Raw genomic sequence first — 18,289 nt, 5'->3', positions numbered from 1 at the left:
TGAGTTTGACTCCTACATTGAACAATTTTTTTTTTGTTTTCTTTGTTTAAATACTCAGCCTATTAAAATGAATTTTCGATTAAAAATTGGATCCGCCACTGACTATACAACCGCCCGTTCTTTGAACGGGCTCAAAAGATAGTTATATACAATATAGTAGAACAAATGATGTTATTTTTTCTATAAATTGAAAGAAAATATTGCCTAATAGTCTCAGTTTGTATTTGGCACTGGACTAATAATATTCCCATGAATCCTGATCTATAAGGCTATAACATACGGAGTATATAAACGGGTTGAATGCATCGTAGTTTATAATTGTTGTACGACGCATATAACTGGAATCTGACGTTAATAATTATTCGCAAATCGCAATCTAGAATCATGCAGACGTATTGTAATGTACTACGTATCATTATTGTGTTTCATATACTTCTTAGCTCAAGTCTTATATGTGACTTGATGATGTGGCGTGCTCACACTTATAAATAAGCTCATCAAGTTGGTTAATGGAATCTAAAAGTAACACTAGAATAGAAAATAAAGTAACACCATCATAGAAAATAAGGTAACGTCAGTCTATACAAGTAAACTCTAACATGAACTACAATAAAACAAGAAAAGTAACACCAACATAAAAAGTCAAGTAAAACCAGTCTATACAAGGAACTTCTAACATGAAATTGACTAAAACGCACTAAAACAAGAAAATTAACAGCGAATACAATGTATAAGTAATACCAACATAGAAAGTCAATTAAAATCATTCTATACAATGAACCTCTAACATGAAATTGAAGAAACAACAAGAAAATTAACAGCGAATATATATATATATATATATATATATATATATATATATATATATATATATATATATATATATATATATATATATATATATATATATATATATATATATATATATATATATATATATATATATAGAACCAGGTTCTGGTGAGAACCTCCCTTAAGATGAGAACTGTCTTACAATGAGAACCTTTAATAATCGTTAGATTAAAACAAAACGAACGGCTGAGATTGAATCTTGCGAATTAAATGAATTTGAATGTACGTGGTTACTTTCTCCCTCTTAATTGAACTGAAGTTTTCTCTCTCCTCACTCACTCACGTCAATTTCTCTCTCTTCCATCAATTTCTATAGCACGCATCTCTCTCTTCAACGAAAATACACTTAAAAAACCGAAAATTATGTCGCAATTTCGCAAAGATTGCAGAGATTTTGAGGTACTTTTACATTATTCTTTCGATTTCTTTCGATTTTCTTCCTTTGATTGTTTTTTTTTATGGCCAATTTGCTTGAAATTATACTCAATTTTCTGCGAATTGTGCTCAAATTTAGTTGATTTATGTGGCGCTGAATTCTTCATGGATGTGAAATTTGATCTCACACGCATGTATTACTTGCTAATTTGATTGAATTAGATTTCTAGGTTTTTAATTTCTCTAATTTTCATTGATAAAGTAGCTTTGATTTTTGCATATTGATTGATTCAATTTTCGGCTTGAAGTTGTAAATTCAGTCAAAATTAAGCATGGATATGTTCCTTAATTTGGTTAATTTACTCCAAATTTCTTCCTCGGCGACAGGAAATTCGTCCCTCGAATTTGCTAAATCGAACTCAAAACAGGTAATATTGGAATATGCTTAAGTTTGACAGTAATATCATTTAAAAAGTTGTTGTTCAATTCGCTGCAAATTAGCAACCTATAATTCTGAACTAAGTGCTTTTTAAGTCAATTGTGAGGATTTTTTACGCTCTAATTTCTGTAAATTTTTCTAAGTTTGCTAGCTATAACTTAAGGTGAATTTGTGATATTTAAGAGATGTTGCAAACCAATTTTGAATTCAATTTTTAGGCACAACTCAAGTGTGCTGAATGTGGTTTGGTGTGTAGCGGCTGTAGCCATTTCGTTTTTCATTTGGGTTAGAGCAACAACTTCTTCTTATTCTACCTGAGTTGAACAGCATGATTGATGGGTTAAAGTTGTGCCTGCTGGTGTAAATTTGATCTCTGGTTAAAGTTTAGCATGACTTTTATTACCCTGTTTTTGCAAAGAAGAAATGATCAAAGGCTAGCCAAAAGGTTTTTACCCTTGAACTAGTAAACTAAATGTCTCTGGAAGTAAACGATATCTCTCTGAAAGTAAACTAAAATTGTAATCGTGAAATTGGGCGTTGCTTCTTGCTGTTGTGGTAGCTGTCAGTAGTGTTTGTTCAGAGATTGTTGTGCTTGATTTTTCTGTTCTTCCCGCAGTTTGGTTAACAAAGGGACTGTATGTGCATCTTTTTTCCTTGTGTTCTACGAGGAGTTGCTGCTGTTGAGAGGTTGATATGATATCCAAAATCCTTATCAAATTTTATTTTAAAAAGTAAATTAGTTAGTCTCAAAAGTAAATAAATAATTAGTAATAGTAGATTAATTAAACTTAAAAGTAAATATTCTAAACAATATATGTCTTTTTTCTCCTATGCTTTTGCTGCTTCTGTATGTTTGTGTTTAATGTAGTTTAGATTAGATGGCTGATTGGTGTATGTTGCCATCTTCTCATTTTATGGCTGACTAATAGTAAACAAAATCTCTATAAATGTAAACAAAACGTGTCTAAAAGTTGATAAGTGGAAGGAGGCTGATGTAATCTGGTTATCGGGTCTCAAAAGCAATGTGTAATGTCAGTAGCCTAGGAGTTGTGGTTTTTCTTTTTCTGGTTTGAGTTTGCAGTGCAGATTTTGCTTGGTCTGTTCCTACTTAGCAGCAGGCCAGATGTGGCTGCAATCTGTTAAGTGTAGGTGGCTTAGCCAAAATTACAAGACTGGTCCAGAGTTGTTGGTGAAGGAAATAATGCCCTTGGTCCAAGTATGCATGCTATGTTAAGTCTAATAAATGCGGTTCAGTATTAATTAACAAGTTAATAAATTCAGTGAGATCAAGTGAGCTGAATGCCTAGCTAGAGGCCGCTTCAGTTCAAGTGGAATTAATGATATTAATCCACAACTTACTCTTGACTGAACCCGTAGGGTCACACAAATAGTACGTAAACGGATCAAGTATTTAATGGCATTAAATACTCTATATATGGATATTCAGAATCAACGGATCTTGGTTTCCGTGGGAGCTGAGATCGTCACAAGCAAGAAATGAATACTCCGGAAACGATGATATTGCCGGAAACAGAAATATGGATCGTATCGGAAATATAAATATTATCCAAGTCGTAGATGTTGCCGGAAACGGAAACATGGTACGTATCGGAAAATATTATCGGAAATGGAAATATTGCCGGAATCGGAAATATTGCCGGAAACGGAAATATTGTCAGAATCGGAAATATTATCGGAATCGGAAAATAATTCCGGAAACGGAAATATTAAATATTTGTTCGAAACGGAAATTAATTCCGGAATCGGAAATATTAAATGTTGTTCGTATCGGAAATGAATTCCGGAATCGGGAATTTAATCGGAAGCGTATCGTACGAATTAGCATCGGACGAGGCCCGCTAGACGAAGGCCCAGCACGAAGCCAGGCCATCGCCCAGCGAGCCGCACGCAGCAACGCACGCCTCGACCAGGCCCAGCGTAAGGCCAGGCCCAGCCAAGGGCGCGCGCGCGCGCAGCATCGCACATGGGATGTGCGCTTGTCGTGGGCCGCAAGGCCTGCGCGGGTGCACGGCTTGTACGATGCGTGTGCGGGAAATCCTAATCCTATTAGGATTCGTGCGAAGATTAAAATCCTAATCCTATTAGATTTGCTTTGTTATTTAGAGTCCTAATAAAGTTCTAATTAACAAATCCACATCCTAGTAGGATTACAATTCCTTTTCCATACTCCTATAAATAAGTGCCTAGGGTCATAATTTATGGGTACGATTGAAGTATTCAAAGGGTAAGTTTTTGAAATAAAAATCAGCCATACACTTGCAAATACTAGCCGAAATTCCTAGTAACCTTAAGGGCGATTCTAGTTGGTCTAACTTGAGGCGGATCCGGACGTACTGTGGACTATCTACGGAGGGACGACATTTGGAGTCCTAAAGACTTGTTCTTGTTCGGTTCGGGCGCAGCTAGGGAAGGCACGCTACAACATGTATGCATCTATTCTATGCTAAATTATTATGTGAAAATAATATGATTTCCTGGCTTTATGGTTTTTCCGCATGATTTATGAATTGTCATATGTATCATAACCTCACAGTGGTATCACGAGCCTCTTATTATTTTCATAATCTAAATTGCATAAACATGGTTAAATATTACAAATTTGCAAGAATTAAAAGGGGTGATTAATTTTCGTAATTGTTAATTAATTGCAAATTGCGTTTATTTAATTATACGTACGCAGTTTTTCGGCAGTTTCTTCGTTACTAATCCAAATCGAGTGATTTTTGTGTCAATTCCGCATGTAAAAGGCATTCTAAAATTTTGACAAAATTAATATTTTTCGGCCGAACCCAGAATTCTCAAATTCGAAGCCTAACTATGACTTTTCGAAGGTTTTAGTTTTTCGAATGCAAAAATTTCGTAAATTTAAGATGTTAAATTAAATATTTGCGATTCTTGTTGATAAATCTTGAATTTTTGATTGATCTACTGTATATGTTTAACAAGTTTGAATGCCTAGCCTTGTTAATTATGCAATCTAATTTGTAATTATGATTAATTTGTTGAAAATTGAAATAATTTAGAATTAATTTGATTTTCATAATTAGTTATAATTTAATTAGAGACCTATGATTAAAAACCACCATAAAAATTTTAAATTTATGTTAAATTTTAAATTTTTATGACCTAGACTTGAATCCATGTTAATCGGAAATCAATTAAATAATAAATTTTCGATTTTTCGCCCTAAAATTATGAAATTAATATTATTTATTAATTTGTCATTAATTTTGAATATAAATTTTTAATTTTTATGCGATTCGCTCATATAACTTGCACGCACAAAGCAATGGGCGCTACGTGTTACCCTTAAGGGGTGTTGTATAGTGCGGGCATGCGACGACGAGCAAGGGAGCTCGTCGCCCATGCGGTACGAATGCAGCGAGCAAGGGCATGGTGCACGAGCACAAGGCAGCAACCCTGCCTTGTGTCGTGGGCTGTGTGCTATGGGCGCATGGGCAAGGGCGAAAGCAAGGCACGAGCAGTCGCGTGTGGGCAGCAAGCGAGCTGCGCCACAGCGCGCACTGCCTCGCGCAAGCGTGCGGAGCCTCGCGAGCAGCGAGCACAAGCTCGCGTGCCACGAGCTCTACGCCTAGCGTCGATCGCTCGCGCGCAGCGAGCGCCAGCTCGCATGCCGCTGCCTCGTGCGATGAGCGCAAGCTCGCGTGCGAGAAAGGCAGGCGCGCAGCGAGCGATGGCTCGCATGGATCGAGCGCTGGCAAGCGAGAGCAGCGAGCGATGGCTCGCATGAATCGAGCATTGGGGCGCGCAGCGAGCGATGGCTCGCGTGCATCGAGCGCTGGCGCGCGCAGCGAGCACTGACTCGCGTGTTCGATTGATGCCTTGCGATGGGGAGCAGCAGCGATGCGACGCAGCGCATGGGCTGCGCGCACATGGCCAGCGATGGTTGTGTGCGTGTGGCTCATGGGCGTGCATTGCGTGGGGTTGTTGCGTTGCGATTAGATCGTTTTGAAATTTTAATTTGAAATTTTCAGTTTACGTAATTTTAATTAATTTTAAAATTAATAATTTAAATTATTTTCTTGGATTTTAATTTTGAATATTGTAATTATAATAAATTTTATTTATTCTAATTATTTTACTAAAATTAAAATCATGAAATTAATTTAAATACGACTGAAATTAAATTAAATTTTGGATTCAATTATAAATTTATATGAGCTTTAAATTTTAATTAAATTTGTATGTTTCCGGTTAGACTAGAAATACATTTTTATGTTTAAAATTTGTAAAGCATATGAATTTATTGGTTTAAGTGGGAGCTCTTTTTAGTCATATACTCTTGATTAGGTCTACAAATCCTTAAGGTTAAAACAACTTGATTAGAATTAATAAGGACTGAATAATTTGTAGATTATTGGTGCCCTTGATTAATTGCTGCAAATGTTTATGTGATGCATAATGTGTTTTACTAACCAGCTATATGGGCCATTCATGTTAATTAATGGGTGAATGGTATATATTGTATATGTACTGTTTTGCAGGTTATGAAGTGACTAGTATGGCCCAAATAGGATAGAAAATATGGTCTGCGAACCATTAATTTGAATGTAATTGGTCTAAAGTACCAAAGTTGTTTTTCAATTCAAATATGGTCTGCGTACCATCAAATAGTTGTAATTAGTTTTAATTATAGCTTATCCTATTTGAAGAAAATGGTGCCTCCCACGGAGATTTTCAAGACGGACTTTGAAGTTAAAGCTTCAAGATGAAGTCGGGCCATACTAGATCACATTTATCTTATGCATGCTTTAAGTTATTTATTGCTTTAAATATGTCTTAATTATGCATGAGATCGCGGCTTGATTATGTTGCATGATTAAGGATTTTAGTTCACTTAAAATCTAACCAACATAGTAAGAGCCTTAAGTTCCAAACTTAAAAATTGAGTTAAAAGGTGTCATGCCAAAATATACACTTGCTTGGATATCCTTTACATCAATCTAGTAATAGTTTTCGCTCAGCGAGGTGTTACTTATTGGTCCTAAAGGGGCAAGGTACACAAATAATTGTGAGTACATGTTAGTTTTGGTGAAACTCAACGATATAAGTAAGGAGTCCTTTTATCTCGTGTCAAAATCGATAGGTTTACCTAATAAGTTCTTAGACGTGCCTATCAACCAAGAATAGTTTCTAGACTATTAGCAAAAGGTTTTTGCTTACCTAAGATGTTTTAGAATTAAGTCGACAAACTGTGCTTAATTCTTCAATGATTTTAGGATCTTGGAATCATTTTATTCACACCTGCCGGAACATTAATTCGAATAAAATGCTAATAACTTGTTTGAATTGCATGATTGCTTTAATTTTCCTCGATTGGTAGTGAATCCAAGAACGATTCACGGAAATGAGAGAAAATGAGCAATTTAAATGTACGTTTCTTTTAGCGACTTTTATGGTTGTTTTCGAATATCTAAGTCAAATGGCAAACCGATTGGTGCTTGTGAATTCAAAATACAATGTAGTTTTGAGATCATAAAGCATTGAGTTTAAACGCTCAGCTTTACCAATGGTTAACAACCTAATATCTTTGTCCATTTAATTCTCGAATGAGTCTAGTCCCTAGACATTCGAATAGATAGATGCTTAGAGAACTTTAGAAGCTTCTGGTAAGATCATCTAGTTGAAACTTAATATTCAACATAAAATGGTAAGAACCTTGTTGGAGCGACATTGGACATGTCTAACAAAGTATAAAAGTCTACACTAAAGAATTCAATTCTTAAGACTATAAGAAAGGGTACAAGAAATAGGAAAACAAGGAACAAATGAAAGGAATTTACGATTTCGTTTCTACCTATAAGTTTATGTTTAAAGAGAAGTGACCTAGCAATCAAACTTCCTTGGTATCATATACCGCTTGAGGTTCTTACTTCGGTAATAACTCAAACAATGGAAGCTAGGCTACATTAATGACCTACAAGTGGGAAATGAAGCATGGCAATGCTACATTAGTTGTAGGGTCATCTAGTTTGTTTTAAGTCCTTTCAAAGGCTGGAACTTAATGGATATTTTGTTCCATAATCAGCATACCTAAATTTCTGTTTCAAACACAGAAAGACTCACATTCAGAAGAACAAAAACAATGTTTTTTTGTTTATTTGAATGAAATGGTCATTTACGGGTTGAGTCAATATGCTTGATTAAAACAAACAACTCTTTAAAAATAAAAACTTTACTAGGTTCAAATCAAACCCTTGATTTGAGTTCCACTAATCTTTGGCATTGTTGCTTAGACCATATCAACAAGTTAACATTCAAAAGATCTATTTTAATGGACTTTTGAAAGTTCATTGATTTCTAGATCAATTTAAGACGACTAGTCTTACTTGTTGAAAGTAACAAAAGATATGAACTATTGTTAGAACGCCTAGACAATAGAGTTCAAAGCTAAAGAAAGATTTTATGACTTTATTATTTCACATGGATTTGAGTGAATATAGGTTTATTGACTCAAATGTGATATAAGTTGAATCTGTTTGGGTAGTTCCAAGATTCAGAAGTATAAAATCCACTTGGCAAGAAATCATAAAGATCTAGGTTAGATCATGTTGATGATTACTTGAGACCAAATATGATCATCAATGGTTGTGTGTTGTAATTTCACAATCTAGGTCCATAAGATATGGCATATCTTAGTTGGAATAATCGAAGTCAATTAGTACTTGATTCGATTAATGATGAATCATAAGGACTTTTCCTATAATTTCTAAAACAAAATGCTCAACTACCACCAAACTAAACCAAATTCGTCAAAGCTATTGAAAAGTAATTTCAGAATAACTTTTCATAAAATATATCTAGAGAGTTGCAAAACTCAGTGGGAGCTTAGTGTTTGTCATTCGACAAACTAAGGCCCAAGTATAGATATATGTTTCATTGTGATTTATTCAAATGAGACACAAGGGTATTGTTTCTACCACGAATTTTTAAGAACATAATGTTTGTTTGCTCGAAATAATGTCCTTTTGAGATTCGTTTCCAAAATGACAAGTGGGAGAAAATAGACCTCGAAAGTCTTCAAGGCAAACAACAAACATAAACGGACATTCCGGAGGATTTTCGAAGTTCTTTAGAAAATCCGAACACGTATTCTTTAAGGACTTTAGAAGTGGCTTTTAAAGAATAGACATCTCTTAGAAGACTTTACAAGTGCTTCAAGGAGAACAGAATATTCAAAGGACTTTCAAGTGGCTATTGATATTCTATTGTTTGATGTTCCATACCCAAGTAGGCATAGAGTTCAAGTCACTGAAACTATGCAATTCTTCTATTAGATAGTGAAGAAACCTACAACTTACAGTCAAACTATTATCATATAATTAATGAGTTTGTGACCTGTAAGAAAGCTATGACGAAACCCAGATTCCCTAAAAAGGTTAGAGGCCTTATATAGACTCAAATGTTTTAAATGGTTAGAGGCCATAAAACATACTCAATGTTTAGATGACAAAATTGAAATTTTGTTGATTTGCAAGAATAGTTTCACACCTATTGGTTGCAAGTTTGTTTTAAGGATAAAAACCATCAAACATGAAATTATGTTCACACACAAAGCTAGATTAGTTGCTAAAGGTTACAAGCAAATTCACGGCGTGGATTGTGTTGAAACCTCATGCATAATCGTAATGCTCAAGTCTATAAATCAAGCAATGATCGCATATTGGTACATATGGCAATTGGATGACAAAACAATTCCTCAATAAAATGTTGGAATAAACTATGTACATGGTATGTCATAGGATTTGTGGATCCAAATAAATGCTTGAAAAAGAAAGCTAGCTTATGAAATCTAAGTACAGATTTAAGCAAGCAATTGGGAATTAGAAATGTATTTTAGTGAAGCTAATAAGTATTTTAGTTTCATAAAATGTACATGATTCTTATAGATATATAAGAAGTTTAGTGGGAGTACATAAAAACTTAATTGGTCATGTGTGTATCACACACATATCTCTCTATTGTAAAATAACATTCAAATGCTAATGACTTAGATTTGAAATTATTCATCAATGATGGACCAAGGCGAAACTTAGTACATACTGGGTATTAAGATCTATTTACAAAGATCTTATATTAATGTTTTGGATTAAGTAATGGCATTTACTAAATCAAACACGAAAGACTCCATTGGAGATATTCGACCCATGTGAATAAATCTAAGTAAAGAATGTTTGAACTATGTATAAGCATTTACTAAGTTAACATCAAAGAATCTAATGAGATTCTTCACCTATATTTTATGTCAAAGAATTTAGCTGGATTCAGTATCTACTGAAATTGAATAAGCTAAAGTTACATGAATAGAATTCAATTGGGAATTATTCTGCAAAAGAATTTATCATGTATGATATAATATGAGGATCGCCAAAAACGTATCGTATGGCTTTAGGCATGACGAACATATACCAGTCTCTATTGATCTAAGTGAAGATCAACTAGATTGAGATCAAGAATACTTATGGTACTTGAAAAGGTACATAGGAATAGTTCTTGATTCAAGGAAATAAAGATATGCTAAATATTGATGCTACACGCAGAAACACTGGCAAAGGATCAAGCAAGATCCCTTTGGAGTTAACCATTGACAAGGACGAGCTAAGAGCATCGTGTTTTGAAATGGCAACATGGATCGGAGACCATGAGTTGTTGCGTGGGAAATTAAATATGTTCTAAGATACAGTTGGAAAGTCTTCCACATATCTGTGAACTGCTTGGATAAGTAAATCCAAACAAAGCATCACTAGAAACCTAAATAGTTGAAGTAAAAGTAATTATTGCCTAAGAAGCAATGAAACAGGGTTGTTTAAGTTAAAGAGTTCTTCACTGAACTTGGGTGGATCACATGTCTGCTAACTTGATGGTTCTTCATTGCAAAATGCGTAGAACCACTATCGAAGTAAGAAAGACTAGATCACATAATAAACAAACTCAAAAAATCTTATCATCATATCTCGAATATTATTCGATGAAAAGGATATTAAGATTGGCAAAGCATGATAACTAAACCTATGCAACAAGTGAGAAGCAACACTCACATTGTAGCACTGGAAATCAAGCATAGCTTTGAATTCCATGAACTGTTTTAAAGATGGGTTTTGAGGCCCATGGTTCTTAAACAATGGGGTTGAACATTTATCATATATGAAATATATTTTCATATTCCATTTAATCTTGGTTTAGTATTAAATGATGAGTCCCTTCAATTTGACAATATATTTAAGATAGACTGTCAGGACCAGTCCTGTGACTAAGAAATGTCTATCAAGTGAACTTGAATGTCAAAAGTTGAAAATGGTCCCTAGTCGGAGTTTTCTATAAAATTGGACGCATAGAAAACGTTAGACGACTAGAATGCAAGATGACTAGTAGTTCTGTTTCTTGAACTATGTGGACATGGCAATGTCATAATCATTTGCATTACTTACTTTGGGAAGACTAGTATCGGACAAGACCTATGAAACTTTACTGTAAGAGATGAAAATCTGTCATAAGTAAATTTCATTAAAATTATTAGACACTAAATCCTCAATACCTGAGTGATTTGAGATTACTTGTTTGAGAACTGGTTGCTTTGACGTTGACCAACCGTCGCACCGTAAAAGGAGGCTATAAAGGCAACGCTCAGGTAATCACCTATCAAACGAAGTCTAATCTCAAGATCGCAAGATTGGGATTGTCCTCCCATAAATCGGGATGAGATGCTTAAAAGTTGTACAAGGCCACTCGGAGAGCTAGAAACTGTGAAATGTATGGCATTGCTCGGATGAATCATAGGCTATGATTATCTGTTTATTTGATCAGTTGAACTCTGAAACCGAGGAACACCTCTGGACATAATAAGGATGACAACTCTTACCTTATGTTCAAGAGCAAGCATCGAGCGACAAAGGAATTAGGAAATGCACACTTGTCCCTAAGGACAAGTGGGAGACTGAAGGAAATAATGCCCTTGGTCCAAGTATGCATTCTATGTTAAGTCTAATAAATGCGGTTCAGTATTAATTAACAAGTTAATAAATTCAGTGAGATCAAGTGAGCTGAATGCCTAGCTAGAGGCCGCTTCAGTTCAAGTGGAATTAATGATATTAATCCACAGCTTACTCTTGACTGAACCCGTAGGGTCACACAAATAGTACGTAAATGGATCAAGTATTTAATGGCATTAAATACTCTATATATGGATATTCGGAATCGACGGATCTTGGTTTCAGTGGGAGCTGAGATCGTCACAAGCAAGAAATGAATACTCCGGAAACGATTATATTGCCGGAAACGGAAATATGGATCGTATCGGAAATATAAATATTATCCAAGTCGTAGATGTTGCCGGAAACGGAAACATGGTACGTATCGAAAAATTTTATCGGAAATGGAAATATTGCCGGAATCGGAAATATTGCCGGAAACGGAAATATTGTCAGAATCGGAAATATTATCGGAATCGGAAAATAATTCCGGAAACGGAAATATTAAATATTTGTTCGAAGCGGAAATTAATTCCGGAATCGGAAATATTAAATTTTGTTCGTATCGGAAATGAATTCCGGAATCGGGAATTTAATCGGAAGCGTATCGTACGAATTAGCATCGGACGAGGCCCGCTAGACGAAGGCCCAGCACGAAGCCAGGCCATCGCCCAGCGAGCCGCACGCAACAACGCACGCCTCGACCAGGCCCAGCGCAAGGCCAGGCCCAGCCAAGGGCGCGCGCGCGCGCAGCACCGCACATGGGCTGTGCGCTTGTCGTGGGCCGCAAGGCCTGCGCGGGTGCACGGCTTGTACGATGCGTGTGCGGGAAATCCTAATCCTATTAGGATTCGTGCGAAGATTAAAATCCTAATCCTATTAGATTTGCTTTGTTATTTAGACTCCTAATAAAGTTCTAATTAACAAATCCACATCCTAGTAGGATTACAATTCCTTTTCCATACTCCTATAAATAAGTGCCTAGGGTCATAATTTATGGGTACGATTGAAGTATTCAAAGGGTAAGTTTTTGAAATAAAAATCAGCCATACACTTGCAAATACTAGCCGAAATTCCTAGTAACCTTAAGGGCGATTCTAGTTGGTCTAACTTGAGGCGGATCCGGACGTACTGTGGACTATCTACGGAGGGACGACATTTGGAGTCCTAAAGACTTGTTCTTGTTCGGTTCGGGCGCAGCTAGGGAAGGCACGCTACAACATGTATGCATCTATTCTATGCTAAATGATTATGTGAAAATAATATGCTTTCCTGGCTTTATGGTTTTTCCGCATGATTTATGAATTGTCATATGTATCATAACCTAACAGTTGGCAGCCACGGTGGTGTCAGACCTGATCATGTGTGGCTATAGTAAATCTATGTGTTTGATGCTGATTTTTGTCTGGTTGCTTGAAGCTACTATGTAGGTTAGGTTGTATAGATGTACTAATTCAGCTATTCTTAATCAAAATCTCATTATATTGAATTGTTGTATGCTTTGTACGATTGTAATTGTTGTATCCGACACACTTTAATTTTTCACAGCGGCAACAACCAAAGACGCAGGAGATATAGCAGACCTTAATGAGCTAGTAGCAGCTGCAGTAGCTTACGCTCTATAAATCTTAGGGCACTTGTGAGGTGGAGAACTTCTTGTGAGAGAGCAAAGAGTGGAACTTTCTTCAGTAGAAACCAAATGACACTATATCGAAGTTTTGTATGCTCTCCTCATGCTTTGTATTGAGGCAATCAAAATGAATCGGGGACAAGACTTTGTGTTGGAGTTTAGGTGTGTTTAATTAGCTTTACGAAGTGTTTCTTAAACCTATTAGCTCAAATGGTAGAGCACTATGCAAATGCATAGAGGATGTAGGTTCGATTCCTACATAGGTTGTCTCTAAAAGTACATTAAAACTTAAAAGTAAACAAAATAAACTCAAAATTAAATCAAAGTATCTCAAAAGTAAATCATAACAACTCAAAAGTATCTCATAAAAATTCAAAAGTAAATCAAAATATTTCACTGTAAACCTGATGCAAATTGTCCAAAGTTGATTGCACTTATTACTACCCTATCTACTGAATAGAAGCCTTGAAGCTACATCAGACCTTTATGAATATATGTGACTTTCGTTGCATTATTAATAAGAAGTATTTAAAAGTAAACAAAAAAAACTCAAAAGTAAATAATTTAAACTCAAAAGTAAACTAAAAAATCTAAGAAGTAAATTAGAAAACCTCAAAAACTTATTACAATCAAATAGTTCAAAGTGGCAAATGATCAAGCAAAGAGAGTCATTGACTTTCATCTCTCTACAATATGAAACAAACTATAAGAAAGAAATATATGGTCGGATGTCAAAGTAAAAGTTTTTAACTTAAAAGTAAATAAAACAATAAGTAAATGAAAATAGAAAAAACTAGAAAACTCCGATTAGTGGAGTATATAGGTTAAAGTAAAGGTTTTTCAATTAAAAGTAAATAAAATAATACAAAAAGTAAACACGAACCTACGAAAGTAAAGGTTTTGACTTTAAAAGTAAATAAAACAATATAAAAAGTAAAGATGAACCTACATGGGATTCGAACCCACATCTTTGTGCATTTGCACAATGCTCTACCTATTGAGCTAGTAGGCTAGTATTTTTAAATAGAATAAATAAAAGTAAAGGCCCCGATTACTTTTACTACCTAGATAAACAAAGTCAACGCATGTTAACTTTAGGATCACATATAGCAGTAGCGCATTTGCAAACAACAATAATATAACACAAACCATCATACAAAAGATTAAAATCCTACCCACGGAAATCGGCTTATTATTTGCCAAAAGTTGACTAATTATTTGCAGCCAAGTATATACTTACCCCCATCATGTCTCTAGCAGAAGTAAGACGCAGTTCAGTAGAAAAAATTGATTTTTTAAGACTATACCAAAACAACCAGCACAAGTCTAGCAGAACGACAGATCATCCAAGCAGCAAGAACAACAACACAGCAGAAAGCACAGGTTAACTTGGGTTAATCCTCTGTGTATAATTGACTCTTTAGTCAGCATTTGCAATTTGGTTGGGTGATCAAACTACGGACCTACTTCCCACCAAATAAGATATACTTGGTAATTCGCATGGACACGATCAAAACATACTACTCACTCCTAACACACCAAACAATATAAATCATAATAAATTAAAAACTCAAAAGTAAACAAAAGAAACTCAAAAGTAGATCAAAGTATCTCAAAAGTAAATCATAATAACTCAAAAGCATTTCATAACAAATTAAATAGTAAATCAAAATATTTCTCTATAAAAGTAAACTCATTAGCAAATAGAAATAAAGATAATTAATTACTTCATCATCTACTAGCAAGTGTGTCGCTCGAAGTGAAACAATTAAAAAGGAATGAAAGAGAGTAGGGTAGTTTTGGTAATACGAATTAAGCATATGTACAGTTAAAACTCAATGTAAATAATATTAACTCATAAGTAAATTAAAAAATCTCAAAAGTAAATAAAAAAAGTATTTACCAACAATGTCCCAAGAATATTTGAAGGAAACTCAAAAGCCAACAAACCTACGTGGGATTCGAACCCACATCTTTTGTGCATTTACACAATGCTCTACCAATTGAGCTAGTAGGATAGTGTTTTTAAATAGAACAAATAAAAGTAAAGCAAAACCCCCAAAAAGTAAATCAAAATAATTCAAAAGTAAAGGCCCCGATTACTTCTGAAAATTAGCTTAATAACATAATTGATGCAATTATAAATCTGAATTGAAGTAGACTTGACTTTTTAGAGCCCTTAACTTTCTGTGTATCCCGACGACTGCAGCTTCACCCTTACCCAGTCACTAACTTATACCCATGACATAACCCAGCGAACATCATCATAACCACAAAAACCTAACCCATATGTCACCACAGAACTGAGATGGCCAACAGAGCCAAGACGCAAACCAAGAACAGAACAAGAACTGACTTCTAAATCCCATACAAAAACAGGCAGCACAATCCAGTGTAACAACATATCACCCATACCATATCAGCCAATCAGAGAGAACAACAACACTTCAGAAAGCGTGGGTCAACTTTGGTCATGCTGACCAAATTGCAGCACCCTAACCTAGCAAGAAACAGCCCAAAAAAACAAACTAGCTCAAACAAGAGCAGCAACACAACTCAAGAATGACAACATAACTGCACGCCAGAAGCAGGCACAGAACATCCAAGCCAACAACAAGCAGACATAGAAGACCACAACAGCAAAACAAAGAAGAAGAAAAAAAAAGCCAGGCAGCATCATCAACTAAAAAATTGCTGAAACCAGAACAGAAGTCCATAAGAAACCCTGCAGAACCCCACTTTTCAGCTTATTTCTTATATTGTCAATCAAATGTTCTTCCCTAATATTCTGCCATTAGTGGTGTCCAAGCTAATTTAATTCTTATCACTCTCAACAATATCTTCATAAAAATCAAGTACAGTATATATCTAACTCCATATTCTAAGCAGCAGTGAAGGCTCAGCAACACCCAGTATGAGCAATAAACCACAAATTTGGAAAAGGAATCTCATATTAGTAACTGAAATTTTGTTCAACACCAACAAACTGTTCAAGGTGATAGGTTATTTTTGAATGTTCTCAGTAAAGTAAATGCCTGACCAACTACTCACGGGAATCAACAATACAACATACAATTTTAAAGATTCATTCAAAGGATGGTTTGCTCAAATTCCAGTCAGATAACGTCTTCCACAGATGCCTTATTGGACGAAAACTAAATCCACTAACATTATCACTATTTACTACCTCAATATCGTCTATGCATTAAACCAATTGCAATCAGAATCTGACCATTTATCATTTAAAATTCTCAAAAGTAAATACAAGGAATTCAAAAGTAAATAAAAGAAACTCAAAAGTAAATCATAATAAATCATGAGTAAATCAACCTACATATTTGGCTTATTTGTATAATATTCTTTAGGTGTCAGATTGTATGGACTATGGAGTTATTTTCTCTTTTGAAAAGTCTTTTTAGTTTTAGAAATACTTCTCAGAAGGCAGATATGTAGGCTTTCATCTCTATTCACAATTTCCTTTCCTTTTAAAACGACATTGTTAGTACTCAAATAGACAATCCTCTTGATCCCGAATTTCAACAAACATTTTGGACAGAGAGATTAAACCAATCATTAATAGTTCAAAGTTCCAAACATTCCCACAGAGTACAATGAAAGAGTGAAGAACCAGATCAGCCAGTAAATTTAGCAAGCACAACTGAATGAAAACAAGTTATTCAAGCAGCACAATCAGCACTTCCTAGACCACAAAGGACTCAATGAGCAAATGGCACCAAACTACCAAATCACATCAACAAACTGGAAGAGAAAACATAAAAACCAAAAGTCCAAAAAAGATTTTGAAGGTTGCACATCATACATCATTTGTCTAATTTGATAGGGTCTTCTCTCTAATTGACCAAGGATCACCCAATTAATATCTAATTGACGAGCATCTCTGCACTGCAAAAACGAATAGAGCTTGCATATACAAAACTCTAACACCTACAATCAAAATCGAAAAAACTGAAATGAATAAACTCCAATTTTAGCAAACAAAACCGCAAAAACTTAAACTGAAACCCTAATATGAGCAAATAAAACGGAAAATACTGGAAAATAAAATTTTCTAAACCCTAATTTCAACAATTAGCATAGCTAACACTTGGATAAAATTAAAAAATTAATAAAACGATTATTAAAAAAATTACTTACTTTTGCGAAAACTTGATGAATGAGAGAAGATGCGAATATAATCAGTACAAAGCTATGAACTGGTTGAAGCCTTGAAGGTGAATCGCAGAGGAGAGGGGATTTGCAGGAGGAGAGAGAAAACGGGGGAAGAGAGAGAAAATAAATCTGAAAATTGGGTTGAGGGGAGGAGGTCATTCAACAATGCGATATTACCACATTACCCTTATTTTTAGTTTGATCGGGTGAGAGGTGGATCGTTGGATTGGATTGATTGAGGGGTGAGATTAGTTCTCAGTTCTCATCTTAAGGGGTGGTTCTCACCGGATCCCGATTATATATATATATATATATATATATATATATATAGAGGAAGGCTCATGTGAGAACACAATCTTATGTGAGAATTAATCTGAGCCTTTGGATCTTTTCTAATCTAACAGCTCAAAATCAAGGGATTAGTAATGGCATATTTGTAAATTTATTAAACTATTACCCAGCCATTCTCCTCCCTTTTCACGCTCACTGCTTCTCTAAAAAACTATAAACCTCTATTTTCTCTCTTCATTGTGCCACCATTAGAGCTTCAATCAAGGTCGAATTTCACTTCACTTTCGGCCTAATAGCTGCGATTTCACTCCAGATTCTCAAATATATTCACCAAATTTCCAGATTTCATGAGTTTAAAGGTATTATTTCATTTTCTTGTTTAATTTTTCAAATTTTATTTTCATGATTATCTGTGATTAATTTTATGATTTTAGAACGATTTTTTTGAATTGTTTGTGTTTTGGAAAGATTATTTGTTCTTTGATTCAATTTCCTTCTTAATTTTTTGTTTTTTATTTGAAT

Source organism: Spinacia oleracea, chromosome 4, assembly GCF_020520425.1.
Source record: "Spinacia oleracea cultivar Varoflay chromosome 4, BTI_SOV_V1, whole genome shotgun sequence".
Lineage (NCBI taxonomy): Eukaryota > Viridiplantae > Streptophyta > Magnoliopsida > Caryophyllales > Amaranthaceae > Spinacia > Spinacia oleracea.
This window is presented reverse-complemented; position numbering follows the sequence as displayed.